The sequence below is a fragment of the Heliangelus exortis genome, chromosome 1 (assembly GCF_036169615.1).
Source record: "Heliangelus exortis chromosome 1, bHelExo1.hap1, whole genome shotgun sequence".
NCBI lineage: Eukaryota > Metazoa > Chordata > Aves > Apodiformes > Trochilidae > Heliangelus > Heliangelus exortis.
The window spans coordinates 93076616-93089755 of record NC_092422.1 but is presented as its reverse complement, the minus strand read 5'-3'; the positions used below and the strand labels follow the sequence as shown (position 1 = coordinate 93089755).

Here is a 13140-nt window from a genome sequence, read left to right as displayed (position 1 = left end):
GGACACATTTTTTCACTGTGAGGGTAACTGAGCACTGGCACAGGCTGTCTAGGGAAGTTTTGGAATCTCCATCTTTGCAGCTATTAAGAAGCCACGTGGACATGGTCTTGAGCAACCATCTCTTAGTGACCTTACTTGAGCAGGAAGGTTGGACCAGATCCTCAGTCCTGTGATCCTGTGAAGGGAAAGGGAAAACAAACTGTGTTCCTGAGCCAAAATTTGAAAGTGGTTTCAAGAAGTTCCTACCTTTCACAGTGGGAAAATAAGCTCCAAAAGGTTTCTTATAAAAGATGGTGAGTCTCCTCCAGTGCTGGCAGAACCACTTCCCACAGGTTTGGATCATCAGCTGTCCAAGGGAGAGGGAAAGCAGGAATAGTAGGGAATTGTCTGGCTATTGTGTCCTAGGCAACACCTCATAAGACAAAAAGTTAGCAAAGAACCAAGTTACCAGAAAATCACATTGTCTAATCAGTTCCACCATTTTTATAACAAGTTCCAGATTTGCAAGTATGCTTTCCAATTGTCAGCTTGCATTTTGCAGCAACTTTCATCTTCTGACAAGTGGTGATCACTAGTTTGTGTGTCATCTAATGCTCTGTTTTTGAGAAAAAACCACAATCAGACCCAGTGCAGAGAATGGCAGGTATATTTCTCCCCCCCTTTTTTTTTTTTTTTGCATTTTGATGGTGATACCTCCTTCTGTGCCTTATTTCCCCTGGGTTACCTTTTGCTGTGTGTTGCAGTTTTGGGCTCCTTGTGACTTTCACAGGCCTAAGCTAGAGATAAAATCAAAAGTAGAGTTAAAATTGGCCTCATTTTCCTTTCGGTATGAGTTGTGCACATAAACCATGACTCATCAGAGAGCTTGGAGTCACACCCAAGAGCACAATGAGCTGACTGGCCAGTAGCTTGAGAACAGGAGGAAATCCAGATAGACACAGCAGATGGGCGAAGATTGGCCCCTCCTCTCACTGGATCACCACAGTGGCAAACAAAGGAGCAATCACTACAGTTTCTCAACCCAGTCTCCAACTCGGTAATGGGTCCCAGGAACTGCACAGCTTCTGTTGTGAGGCATTTAGCCTGCAGCTCTAAACAGAAGCAGGCACTGAATCAATGTTTCCTCTCTGATGACAAATGGTAAAATGTACAGCCTCAGAAAAATAAAACCCCTTTTTAGAAAGCTGTAGCTGTGAAGTTTATGTTGAACAGTCAAAACTGCCTGCCTGGCAAATCATCGTGTGATCAATAAGCAGGAGAAGGTTACAATAAGAACGTGATGCTGTGAAATTAAAACCCAGCCAAATATTTGAATGTATGGTATTCATTCCTAATTTCACTATGCTTTCCAGTCTTAGCCAGTTCTTTAAATGCATCATTCACTTTTGCAATCATCCTGTGTGGCAAAAGCAAGCTGGATGGTCATAAAGAAAACCTTATTTAAGCAAAGGCTTAAAAAAAAATTAAAAGCTTAATTGACTACTTAAAAAAAATATGTTACACCATGCTGCAAAAAATCATATGTTGTGTCTCCTTTATGCCACTGTCAGACATCTCCATGAGCAAATGCTATTTCATTTTTCACTGTTGTTGTCCTATATATTTGCAGTAGCCTTCATGCAGCCTAAGTGTAGGTTATTCAGAAACTTTCTACCAAAAGAGTGTGAAAATAATGCTTTTCCAGGCATCAGAAGGTAAATATTATTAGATATACTGAAATAACAATTAATTTCCACATTTTCTTTCAGACATGTTGAATGTTGAAATATTTCTGCCTAATGCCAGAAAAACCAGGCTTTTGAATCACTTAACCAGTATTTTTGTTGTTCATCTGTATGTCTTAGTTGCGTCTGACCTCTGGGATGATTGTAATAGAAAAACATTCAGCTTTTCTTTCCTTTCTTCCCTATGACTCAACATCCTTCTGCTCTCAGGGGTATGACTACAGTTCTTAGGGAATCAGGCCAAAGTTTCAGCACTTCTATTGCAGACCATGTGAGAGAGAAGCCGCTTCTTTCCTACTTACAGGGTCTCATCCACAAACACTTTTGTAATTTAAGAAAACTCAGATTACCATGGATATAATGAACATTTTCTGGGGTTTTATCTTGGGTGGGGAGGCTTTGCATTTTACTAGCAAAGCAACAAACCAGTACTCCAGATAGCCCTGATAATGTAGCACTGGGGAGCAGTCTCCTCTCAGAGCAGTTTGGAGTGAGAGCAAGAGAAGAGCCCTGAACCAGACACAGATGCAGTCCCAGCTCTCAGTCCTCCTAAACTAAGGGTGTGCAGAGGAGCCATCCCAAGCTGATAATTCAGGAGACTGTCAACCACTGTATCATAAATTAAAGATAACAGATGGGCTTTTATTTCTCTAACATCACAAAGGCCATTTTCTGAGGAGATGACTCTCTTCCCCAGCACAACCCTTTCACAGGGGACGGGCACACAGACATGGTGGGGACTGCTATACATTTCATTTGTGGTCCAGTGCATGCACATCCTCAGCCCCTCAAGCATGAGGTGTTCTACCAGGTCTCCCTCCATTTTCCCAAAACCTCTGTACTTCCACGAATCTGCTTGCACATCTGCATCTGGCTGAAATCTAAGCTTCTGCTGGTTTCATGCTTGATGGGTTTCTGCTGCAGGGAGTTAATTCATCTAAAACCCACACAGCTGTGAACCCACAGCATTACTCCAGACTGCAAACACTCATGGAGCCCTGGATGACATACACTGGCTTTCCCACACACCCTGAGGTTTCCTCCCGGGCTTCAAAAGAGCCACTTTGTGATAATGCCTGGTCTGGACAGTCTGGCTGCAGTAATTTTGCCTCACCTCCTGACCATTTCTGGGATTTTCCCAGAACCCTTAGAAGAGGCATTGCTGGCTGACAAAATTACAGTCATTACCAGTTTTACTCCAGGTTTCCAGGAAATCAAATCCAATTTTTTTATGAATAAATTGTCTTCCTCTTTCAAGCTAAGTACAGGGACGGGGCTTTTTTAGCTGTCTTGCTGCAATTCTCAGTCTTTGGTCTTCTGACAGAAACACAGAATTCTCATGGTTGAAAAAGAGCTTTAAGATCACCAGGTCCAGGTTTCAAAAATGCCCCCCCACCCCCTCAGGAAAAGAAGGGGAGAGAAGGGAAGGGAAAGGAAGGGAAGGGAAGGGAAGGGAAGGGAAGGGAAGGGAAGGGAAGGGAAGGGAAGGGAAGGGAAGGGAAGGGAAGGGAAGGGAAGGGAAGGGAAGGGAAGGGAAGGGAAGGGAAGGGAAGGGAAGGGAAGGGAAGGGAAGGGAAGGGAAGGGAAGGGAGAAGAGAAGAAAAAATAAAATAAAAGATATATATCACTATGCTCACCAGAGCATGTCCTGAAGTGCCTCATCTACACCTTTTTGTAATACCTCCAGGGATAGTGGCTCCACCCTGGAAAGTCCATTTCAGAGCCCCACAGCTCTCTCAGTGAAGAAATTCTTTCTGATATTTAGTCTAAACCTCCCCTGGTGCAAGCCCGGGCCATTTCCTCTAGTATTTCCATCTCATTCACCCTCCTCAGCCTACTTAAGCAGACCTTTTATTTTCCACAGCTAGACCACTTAAATCTGTTTCCCACCTTTTTTGGTATTGTTTACACTTGGATTATAACCTTTCTCACAACATAAAAAATTCTTATTCTTTTCAAGACAAAAAATAATTAAAAAATTACCCTTTTTTCCCCCACTGAAACATTAATGTTTAATTTAAGGCTGATGGCTTTAAAAATAATACCTGCAAAAAAAATTATTAGTTTTAACTGAGAAGAGAGATTCCATTTTTAGAAGCTTTGATGAGAATTTGGAGCAAATTAGCTTTAGTTTTAAGATAATCACCTTTAAAAATGTATTGAAAGGAACAGTTTACTATAATGAGATTTAGTTCTAGATTAAAAGCTTTTTTCCTATTTATAAAAAGGGAATTTAAAAATATTTTCCTGTGAGTAACAGTATTGTTTCCCAGAATGGACAAAAGAGTTCTGTAAGCAAGAAATCATGAAAAACAACTATGTGTATCGCTAAGAGTTACAACTGTACTGCACACATACAGCAAAAGATAGCATGTAAATGAATTTTTAAAAAATGCATTTAAAGACTTTAAAAATAAGTCAGTTTTTCAGCTTGTACATATTGACATAGCCCTGAGGTTTCAGTCACTTAAATACATCACATACCATAGTAGCTCCTTGACAGCTCTCTCTATTTACACTTAGAAAATGTTATCTAAGTGTAGATATAAAAAAAAACCAAGCAACCAGCTTTTGTGTTTGCAAGTTCACAGGAGGGAGTGGTTTGGTTTTCCTTCCTTCATGGGAAGGTCAGGCAGGGAAGGAGAGGTGGTGGGGTGGCCCTATATATTAAGGAGCGTTTTGATTGCATGGAGCTTGGTGGTGATAGTGAAGATAAAGTTGAGTGTTTATGGGTAAGGATGAGGGCGAAGGCAAATAAGGAGGATGTCCTGTTGGGTGTCTCTTGCAGACCACCCAACCAGGATGAGGAGGCAGAAGAGGCATTCTGCAAGAGGCTGGCAGAGGTCTCACAATCGCTACCCCTTGCTCTGGTGGGGGACTTCCACCCACCATGTCTGCTGGAAGTATAATGTAGGAGAGAGGAGACAGGCTGGGAGGTTCCTTGAGTGTGTGGAAGAGAACTTCCTGACACAGCTGGTAAGTGAGTAAGAGGTGCCTTGCTAGGTCTACTGTTCACAAACAAGGAAGGACTGGTGGGGGATGTAGTGGTCGGGGGCCACCTTGGGCTTAGCAATTGTGAAATGGTCACGTTCCCGATCCTAGGTAAAGCAAGGAGGGGGAGGGGAGGTTGTAAAACCTCCACCATGGATTTCTGAGGGAGAGACCTTGGCCTGTTCAGAGCACTGGTTGAGACAGTGCCTTGAGAGGCAGTTCTAAAGAACAAAGGGGTCCAGAAAGGCTGGCATTGTTCAAGGAAATCTTAAGAACACAGGAGCAGGCTGTGCCCATGTGCTGTAAGACAAAATGGCAGGGAAGACAACCGGCCTGGCTGAACAAGGAGCTTTTGCTGGGACTTAGGGGAAAAAAGGAGAGTGTGCTTCCTTTGGAAGAAGGAGAAGGCTCAAGATGAGTACATGGACCTAGTTAGGTCATACAGATTAAAAATCAGGAAGGAAAAAGCCCAGCTGGAGCTCAATCTGGCTGCTGCCATAAAGGACAACAAAAAAAGCTTTTACAGATACATCAAGAGCAAAAAGAGACCCAGGGGAAACATTGCACCCAAGGATGAGGAAAAGGCTGAAATACTTAATCCCTTCTTTGCTTCCATCTTCGTTGGTCAGACCAGCCACTTCCAGGGTATTCAGACGCCTGAGCTAGAAGATGGAAACAAGCACAGCCTCTCCATAAACCAGGAGGAAGCGGTTAACAACCTGCTATGGCACCTGGACACCCACAAGTCCATTGGGTTGGATGGGATCCACCCAAGAATACTGAGGGAGCTGGCAGAGGAGCTCACCAAGCCTCTGTCCATCATCTACCAATAGTCTTGGTTAAAAGGGGAGGTCCTGGATGACTTGCCAACTTGCCTTGGAGGCCTGCCAACTTGATGCCTATCTACAGGAGTGGTAGGAAAGAGGACCTGGGAAACTATAGGCCTGTCAGCCTGACCTCAGTGGCCAGAAAAATTATGGAGCAGTTCATACTGAGTGTGCTCACTTGGCAAGCACAGGAGAGCCGGGGGATCAGGCCCATCAGCAAAGGTTCAGGAAAAGCAGGTCCTGCCTGAGCAAACTGGTTTCGTTCTATGACCAGGTGACCTGCCTGGTGTATGAAGGGAAGGCTGTGGGCATTGTCTACTTGGACTTTAGTGAAGCCTTTGACTCCATCTCCCACAGCATTCTACTAGAGAAGCTGGTGGCTCATGGCACAGACACCTATGCTCTTTGTTGGGTTAGAAACTGGCTACAGGGCAGGGTCCAGAGGGTTGTAGTCAATGGTACATGGAGGTAAATCCAGTTGGCTGCTGGTCACCAATGTATCCACCAGGGCTCAGTTTGGGGGCCAGACCTGTTCAATATCTTCATTAATAACCTAGATGAGGGCATTGAGGGCTTCATTAGTAATTTGCAGATGACACCAAATTGGGTGGGAGTATTGATCTGCTTGAGGTTAGGAAGGCTCTGCAGAGGGACCTGGACAGGCTGAACCACTGGGTCAAGGTCAATAACATGGGGTTCGACAAGGCCAAGCACTGGGTCCTGCACCTGGGTCGCAACAACTGCAGCGTGACAGACTTGGGGAGGAGTGGGTGGAAAGCTGCCAAGCAGAAAAGGACCTGGGGGCACTGGTTGATACCTGGCTGATTAAGAGCCAGCAGTGTGCCCAGGTGGCCAAAGAAGGCCAACAGCATCCCAGCTGATATCTGGAATAGAGTGGCCAGCAGGAGAAGGGAAGTGACTGTGCCCCTGTACTCAGCACTGGTGACACAAGACAAGTCCTGTGAGGAGAGGCTGAGGGAACTGGGAATATTTAGTGTGGAGAAGAGGAGGCTGAGAGGAGACCATATTGCTCTCTGCAACTACCTGAAAGGATGCAGGGAGGTGGGTGCTGAATAATTGAAAAATGATAGAACTAGAGGGAACAGCCTGAAGTTGCACCAGGAGAGGTTTAGACTAGATCTGAGGAAGAAATTCTTCACTGGGAGAGTGATTAGGTGTTGGAATGGGATGCCTAGAGAGGTGGTGGGGTCATCCCTGGAAGTATTTAATAGCCTTGTAGATGAAGAATTTTGGGACATGCTCTAGAGGGTGATACAGATATTGATACATACATTGTATTCAGGAGAAGTGTTGACAGTTGGATGTGGTGATCTTAGAAGTCTTTTCCAACTGTGGTGATTCTGTGATTAATTTACCACACTATCCATGGACTTTTATTCTATGTGATTCCTAAAGAATTAATATATGAATTTGCTATGAACTTTTTAATGTCCACAGCAAGGTCTTCAGCCTCTGCCCAGTGAAGCCAGGGTGGCAGTTTCCCCTAAAGGACACCTGACACAGCTCATGCTGTCAGTGAGTGCAGGAGTACAGCAGAAGCAGGACAGGAGCTACAGTAGTTCCAGAGAGACCAGCTGGGACTTACTCCCATTCCATCTGCTATCACTGCATGCATGTCTTGCAGATGTGCAATGCAGCTGCTGCACATTTGTATGGAAAACCTGCTGCTCTGGGGAAATACTCTTTTTGCTGCACATGAATGCAATTTACTGCTTGTGACACTGTGGGCAGTGCTTCCAGGAAAGCATCAGACCCACTCTGTATATGCAGTGCATTCAATCTGTGCATGTAACCCTGGTGCATCTAGGACAATGTAGCATGTCTGCTACATCTGATTTACTGAAGTGATCTGTATGCTTATGTGGCTTATGAACAGCAAAGTTGGATTTCCTTACATATGTGAAACCATTCTGGCACACTGTAGGTAAAGGACCAAAGACAAACACTTCTGACACTGAGGTGTCTGCTCAGCCAGAAAACAAATTGGACATTTCATGATGAAAGGAATATGGGTGTTTAACACCTATTTAGCCCTTCAATGACTCCAAAGTGCTTTTGCTCCGGAGGTTTTGGATGCCAGCATCCTGCAGCAGTATGAGGGCACGGTTCAGTCATAGCCCTCTTAGCCCTCTGAGTTACCCGTCTGGCCTAGCCCAGATATCCACCTTCCCTCAGCAGACAAAGGTGCCAGACAGGCATCTCCAAAAGGAGTTTCATCACACCTGTCTCAGACTTCTACCATAGGAAGGGAAGAATTACCCTGTGGAGATGCCTATCTAGTCCCATTGACTACCGGGGAGCCGAGATAAGTAGCTTAGACTAGACAGCTAAATTTTCAGATGGATAAAGATAGGGGAGATCAATCACACCTTAAGTGTTGGGATATGTTGCAATTTACCTCTGCAGAATATATTAACCAGGTTTATACAAAATGAAATCATCTTCAGCTTAGGAAGAGGGACAAGGTCAGAAGAGATCGCACACTATACAAAAGATGGCCAAAATGTTCCTTATTTATGCTACAAATGTCCTAAATGTTCCAAGGTTGTGCCTTGCAGCCAAGACAACTAATCTCCAGAGATAAGGCCACTGTCATCTCTCTGGGACATTACCTATCCATAGATGAGCCAGAGCCCTGTGGAATCAAGCCATGGAAGTGCTAGCTGAGTGCTGCACCTAGTGTGCCAGAAGCAGTGAGCAGCACTAGCAAACAGACAGCTATAGCCAGGCTTCTTAGGCTAATTACAGCATTTGATATAAGGGGACTTGGAATGCCTTTAATGTCATCAATGTATCGGGGAAAAAATCCATTGCAATAAAAAAGGACATTTTTTTTTTGTATTCTAATTATATTGTTGTATTTGTTATCATGCTCGCTAATTCTGTGAACATTTATCATCTCAGTCGTTATTTTATCTTGAAAACATTCATTACTCATCTTCAGGAAGACATACTTCCTTGTTTTTCAGCTTAGCTCCCAGATCTCCTTTTTTTCTGGTATTACTTCTCCTTTTTAGGAAAAAAGATGAACTTTTTTTCTTTTCTCTCTCTCCAATTGTGTCTAATTTCAATGAGGAAAGTACCTATTTGGTTCTTCAGTCTGACTATGAGTGAGAAGCAAGCTATTACACCATAATTTCATTCCCTGTTGTGTGGGTAGTCAGCATTGCATCATCCCTAGGATCAAGCAATGAAGATCCCTACTTGGTGGGTGCAGTTCAAGATTTAGTAGCCAATTTTCACAGTAAGAGTTCCTTTTGTTTTCATGTCTTTCTTTTTGTTTTATTTATTTTCTCTTCCGCTCCCTTGTCTTCCTCACATAAAACTTAAGAGTAAGACTAGAAAAAAACCATCTTTTTCTAATAGGGGGTATTTTGAATTTTCTGCTTATGCTTAAACATTGAGAACATCCAGGATTTCTGCAACTCAGTTTTTGCCATCTAAAAGTTATCTTAAAGCTGTTTTCTTCACATTTGAGTACTATCAGATTGGGAATTACCAACATGTAAGAGCATGAGAATGACAAGTCATAGAAAACATACAAAGCAGCTGTAGAAGCTTAGATTCAGAATACCTTAAGAACTGGTAGCACCCAAATGTCAAGGAAAAAAAAAAAAGGTACTTATTTGGATATCATTATCAGATACATGTCAAATTTATTTGCTAACAAACTGCTTATGTTATTTTGTAATGAAATGCTGGTTGTATTGAGAAATATATTGACTAGTAACTAAAAACAATTGAATGTTGCCTTCTTAATGAGGTGAGAGGCAGTTGAGTTGTTGAAAGAAATGTTTTAGCATCCATCAAAATCAAAAGCTGCAGAATTTTGTCCAAAACACTTATTGTATAAATGGCAGAGAGAACCACAACCTCCCTCCAACATGTGTAATTTTGCCGAATCTCGTGTGGGAGCAGAAACATCCCAGATGTTAATTTTAAAACGCAGAAGTATTTAGCAAATTGAGGCCAATTATTTCTTGCCTAATCAAAATACAAGAGTTGTATAAACACAGGAATAACACTTGTGTTACAAAGAAAACTGTGAGAGGGGTGATTTTGATTTATGAAGCACTGGGTATAACTTCTCTCTTTAGCAGAAATACATACGAACAGATTCATTGGAGAGTTCCCAAGGAAAAGGGGGAAGTAGAAAGGTGATCCTTCCTCCTAGTGGGGGATTCTTTTCACCTCAGAGGCACAATGCCTCCTTCAGATTACACAACACCAGTGTGTAAAATGAACAAGCAAAGAGCACAAGTGTATGTATTCTTAAAATTAGTAAGAGAATATGCAGATTTACTCTTAATTCAGCGACTGTTTTTGAGTCTTCCATTCCTTGCCTGGTTGCATCCATCCTTCATGCTCTCCCAGCATCTCTCAATGTGATACCCTCTTTGCTTCATTAGTTCCAGTGTGGCATAGGTGCAACACTTTCGTCCTGGCATGGGTAATCACTGGGTACATAATCCTGTTTGCTGCAGGCCTTTCAGAGAAAGCATTGCTTGACTAATCTGATGTACAGCTAACACAGTAGACTGTTGACTTTCTTGATGCTGCTTTTATTTCTTCCGTGTGATTGTCAGGTATAAAAGACAACTGTTACTCAGCTGTATTAGCACATAATAAAGCCTCCAAGAATCCAGGCACACGTAAAAGTAAAATGAAAGGTGTGTCACTTTGGAAGATGCCTGCAGTTTATGTGCCAGGTCTACAGCAGGTGTGACAAGAAGACAGACTTTCACCTGGTGGAAATCACCTGGTGTTAACATCTGTCTTGAGTGTTGTTGATGAAGGAAAAGATATCTTTTATTTCTCAAACTTTTCCACCTGCATGCACAATTTTCAGAGCAAGTACTATGAATTCTCAGAGACAGGAGTGATTAGGAAGCTTTGAGTAAGTAACCTGGATCTGCTACTTGAGGTATGGTTGCACATCTGCTTTTACAGTGCTTTGGGTTTTATTTTTATCATTTATTTATTAATTTTTTTTAATTGCAATTTTTATTTTGGGTGCTAATGAAGATGTCTCATGAAAGAACTGGAGAAAAAGAAATCTTAAGAAAATGCACCTTACAAAGCTGAGCCTAAAGAACTTAGAAATGATCCAAGTGCAGCCTGTGAAATGCAGCCACTCCCCACTTAAAACTAATCCCATTCTGAACCCTGTTTTCAGCCAGCAAGCAAATAAAGCTGCGGGGATTTCCTGCCTGCTATCAGTTTTAATCTAGTATGACTTTTGAAGAAAACTATTGAAGGTTTTTTTTTGTTTTTTTTTTTTTGTTTTTTGTTTTACAACTAGTTTGTTGTGAAAATGAAACCGTTTGGATCACCGGAAGGGGTGAAGTCAGTTCCCTACCTGTGTCATTTTCAACTGGCTTGGCACTGCAAATTGCCCTTGTAATGGTTCTAGTCTGTAGAAGAGTATCAACACATATAAGAGTAAAGTAGTATTAAAAGTATGTTTTTAAGAGTGACACCATCCTTTTCAAACATAGGCATTTTTCCACATGGTTTTATGTTTCTGAATTATGCAAGGTCAGTCATTGCACTCAAACATGAGGGGAACTCCCTCCCCTTTTATACACACCTATCATTACTAATAGATCTTTGCTCATACCTTCCCAAAAAGCTACCAGGAAGGCTAATATGAATTGTAGAATGTCTTCTGTAAAAACAGCATGAGAAAGTTACGTGCTAGTTAAACAGTGTAAGACAGGCTCTGCATTTCTTATCTGCTTTATTTTACGAGGCATAAATGCAAACTTATAATTCAAATGTAAACAAAAATGTCAAACTTTGTTGTAATGCTTTAACAATGAAATTCCCGTTGGTATTCTTGGCAGTGCATCTTTTACCGTCATTAATGTTTTATTGAGGATATCAGCCTCTGAAAGAAAGCTGCATTCAATGGTGCCTTGTATAAACAGGTACATGCAGTTTACCCTTTCTGATCTGGCCAACAGATAATTTTTCCCCTTTAATGTACAAAAGAGGGGAAGGTTTTTTCCATCTTTCAATCAGTGTCCCTTTGCAAGGCCTTCAAGATGATACTGATAAGAACAAGCTGCCCTCTGGCTATTTTCAGCAGAAGTAAAGACCACACTGCTACTCTATAAGTCGATTTGGAGGAGTATCTATCACAGCCTAGAAGTACAGAAAACTCTCCGGTTCTGGACAGAGTAACACACAGCAGCAGTTTTTAAGACACAGAATCATAGAATGTCAGGTTGGAAGGGGACCTCGAGAATCATCTGGTCCAGCCCTTCTAATATTATTGTTTATAGTACATGTCTCAGCACCCCATCAAGCTGAAACTTTAAACTTTCCAAAGTGTACGAATCCACCACTTCCTCTGGGAGACCATTTCAATGCCTGACATCACCTTAGCTGTTAGAGACTGAATCTGTACATGCAGATGGCATCACACAGAAACACATATGCACAGTAATGGACACCCTACTCTTGTCTTTCAATAGCTAACTGAACAGCAGCATGACATAATTTGCAGTTCTAGCACTCTTGCTAGCTGAAGGCTATCTCTTATCCACAACTTGCTCAGCAGTGTTGTTTTTTTTTTTTGCCTTGACACCTTATCTCCTGGTACATAGCGTAGCACAGAGCTTGATAGCTTGTTGACAAATCAGACCCAGAACGGGAACAAGGTCTGTCAGCGGGACACTTCCCGCAAATCACCCTCCCATACACTTGCGCTTCCAGAGACCATTTTTGACCAGCCGACACAAGCTCAGAGACTGACCAGCAACAACCACACCCCCCCCCCTCCCGCCACCTCAGGATGGTACTTTTACAAAACCTTAGTTTGACATTTCCTGGCGCAAAAGCGTCAGAAATGAAGTTACTGGTCAAGCCTGACAACTGATGGCACTCCCCAGCAGAGGCCTCGCTCCGCATTTCTACAAGGGCAAGACTTTTACACCAGTAAAACGTAAGAACCCTGCTCACATCCCGTCCGTCCTCCCTCACAGCCGCCACACGAAGCGACGGCTGCGCGGCCGGCACGGCAAACAGCGCTTTCCTGTCAGCAACAGCTGCCTTTGGGGGAGGGAGGGAAGAAGGGGGGGCAGCTACAACTTCCCCCCCGCGGAGCCCCTTCTACTCGGAGAGGCGGGGTAGAACCCGCCCAGCACTCCGATCAGCCACTACGGCTTTCCGAGCTGCACCCGGGGAGGCAGGAGGGGAGAAACTGCGCAGCGCCGCGGTGCCCCCAGTAGCTGCTGGCGCTGGGGGTAGCACCGGGAAGCAGCGGCGGCGGTGGCAGCAGCGCGAGTGCGCACTGGGCAGGGCCGTGGGCGGCTGCGCGTCGGCGGGGAGCGCCGCGTCCAATCAGCGTGCGGGGTGTGTGCGCGAGGGGGAGGGGGCGGGTAATGTTGTGGGGAGTCACCTGACCGCTCGCGCCGCAGTCGGGCCGCAGCCCTGTGGCGGGGCAGGAGCGGGAGCTGGGGCGGCAGCGGGGCCCGGGGGAACGGCAGGAGGGAAGGGGGTGAAGGCGGGGACGGCGCTACCCTTCCTCCGGCCGACCAACCGGCTCTCGGTGAGAGGCGGCAGGCATTGAG

The 13140-nt window shown here is 43.9% G+C and overlaps 1 protein-coding gene across 3 annotated transcripts in view; it reads left to right on the top strand.

Moving 5' to 3' along the window:
* The window catches only part of BACH1 (BTB domain and CNC homolog 1), a 73531-nt gene that overhangs the window by 34313 nt on the left and 26078 nt on the right, over positions 1–13140 (top strand). The window contains exon 2 of one of the 3 annotated variants that reach the window (XM_071754767.1): positions 13111–13140. The gene's annotated coding sequence lies outside the window, so the exon portion shown is untranslated. Of the gene's footprint in view, positions 1–12931 lie in introns of those variants that run through there. The other 2 variants (XM_071754758.1, XM_071754795.1) reach the window with 2 other exon arrangements.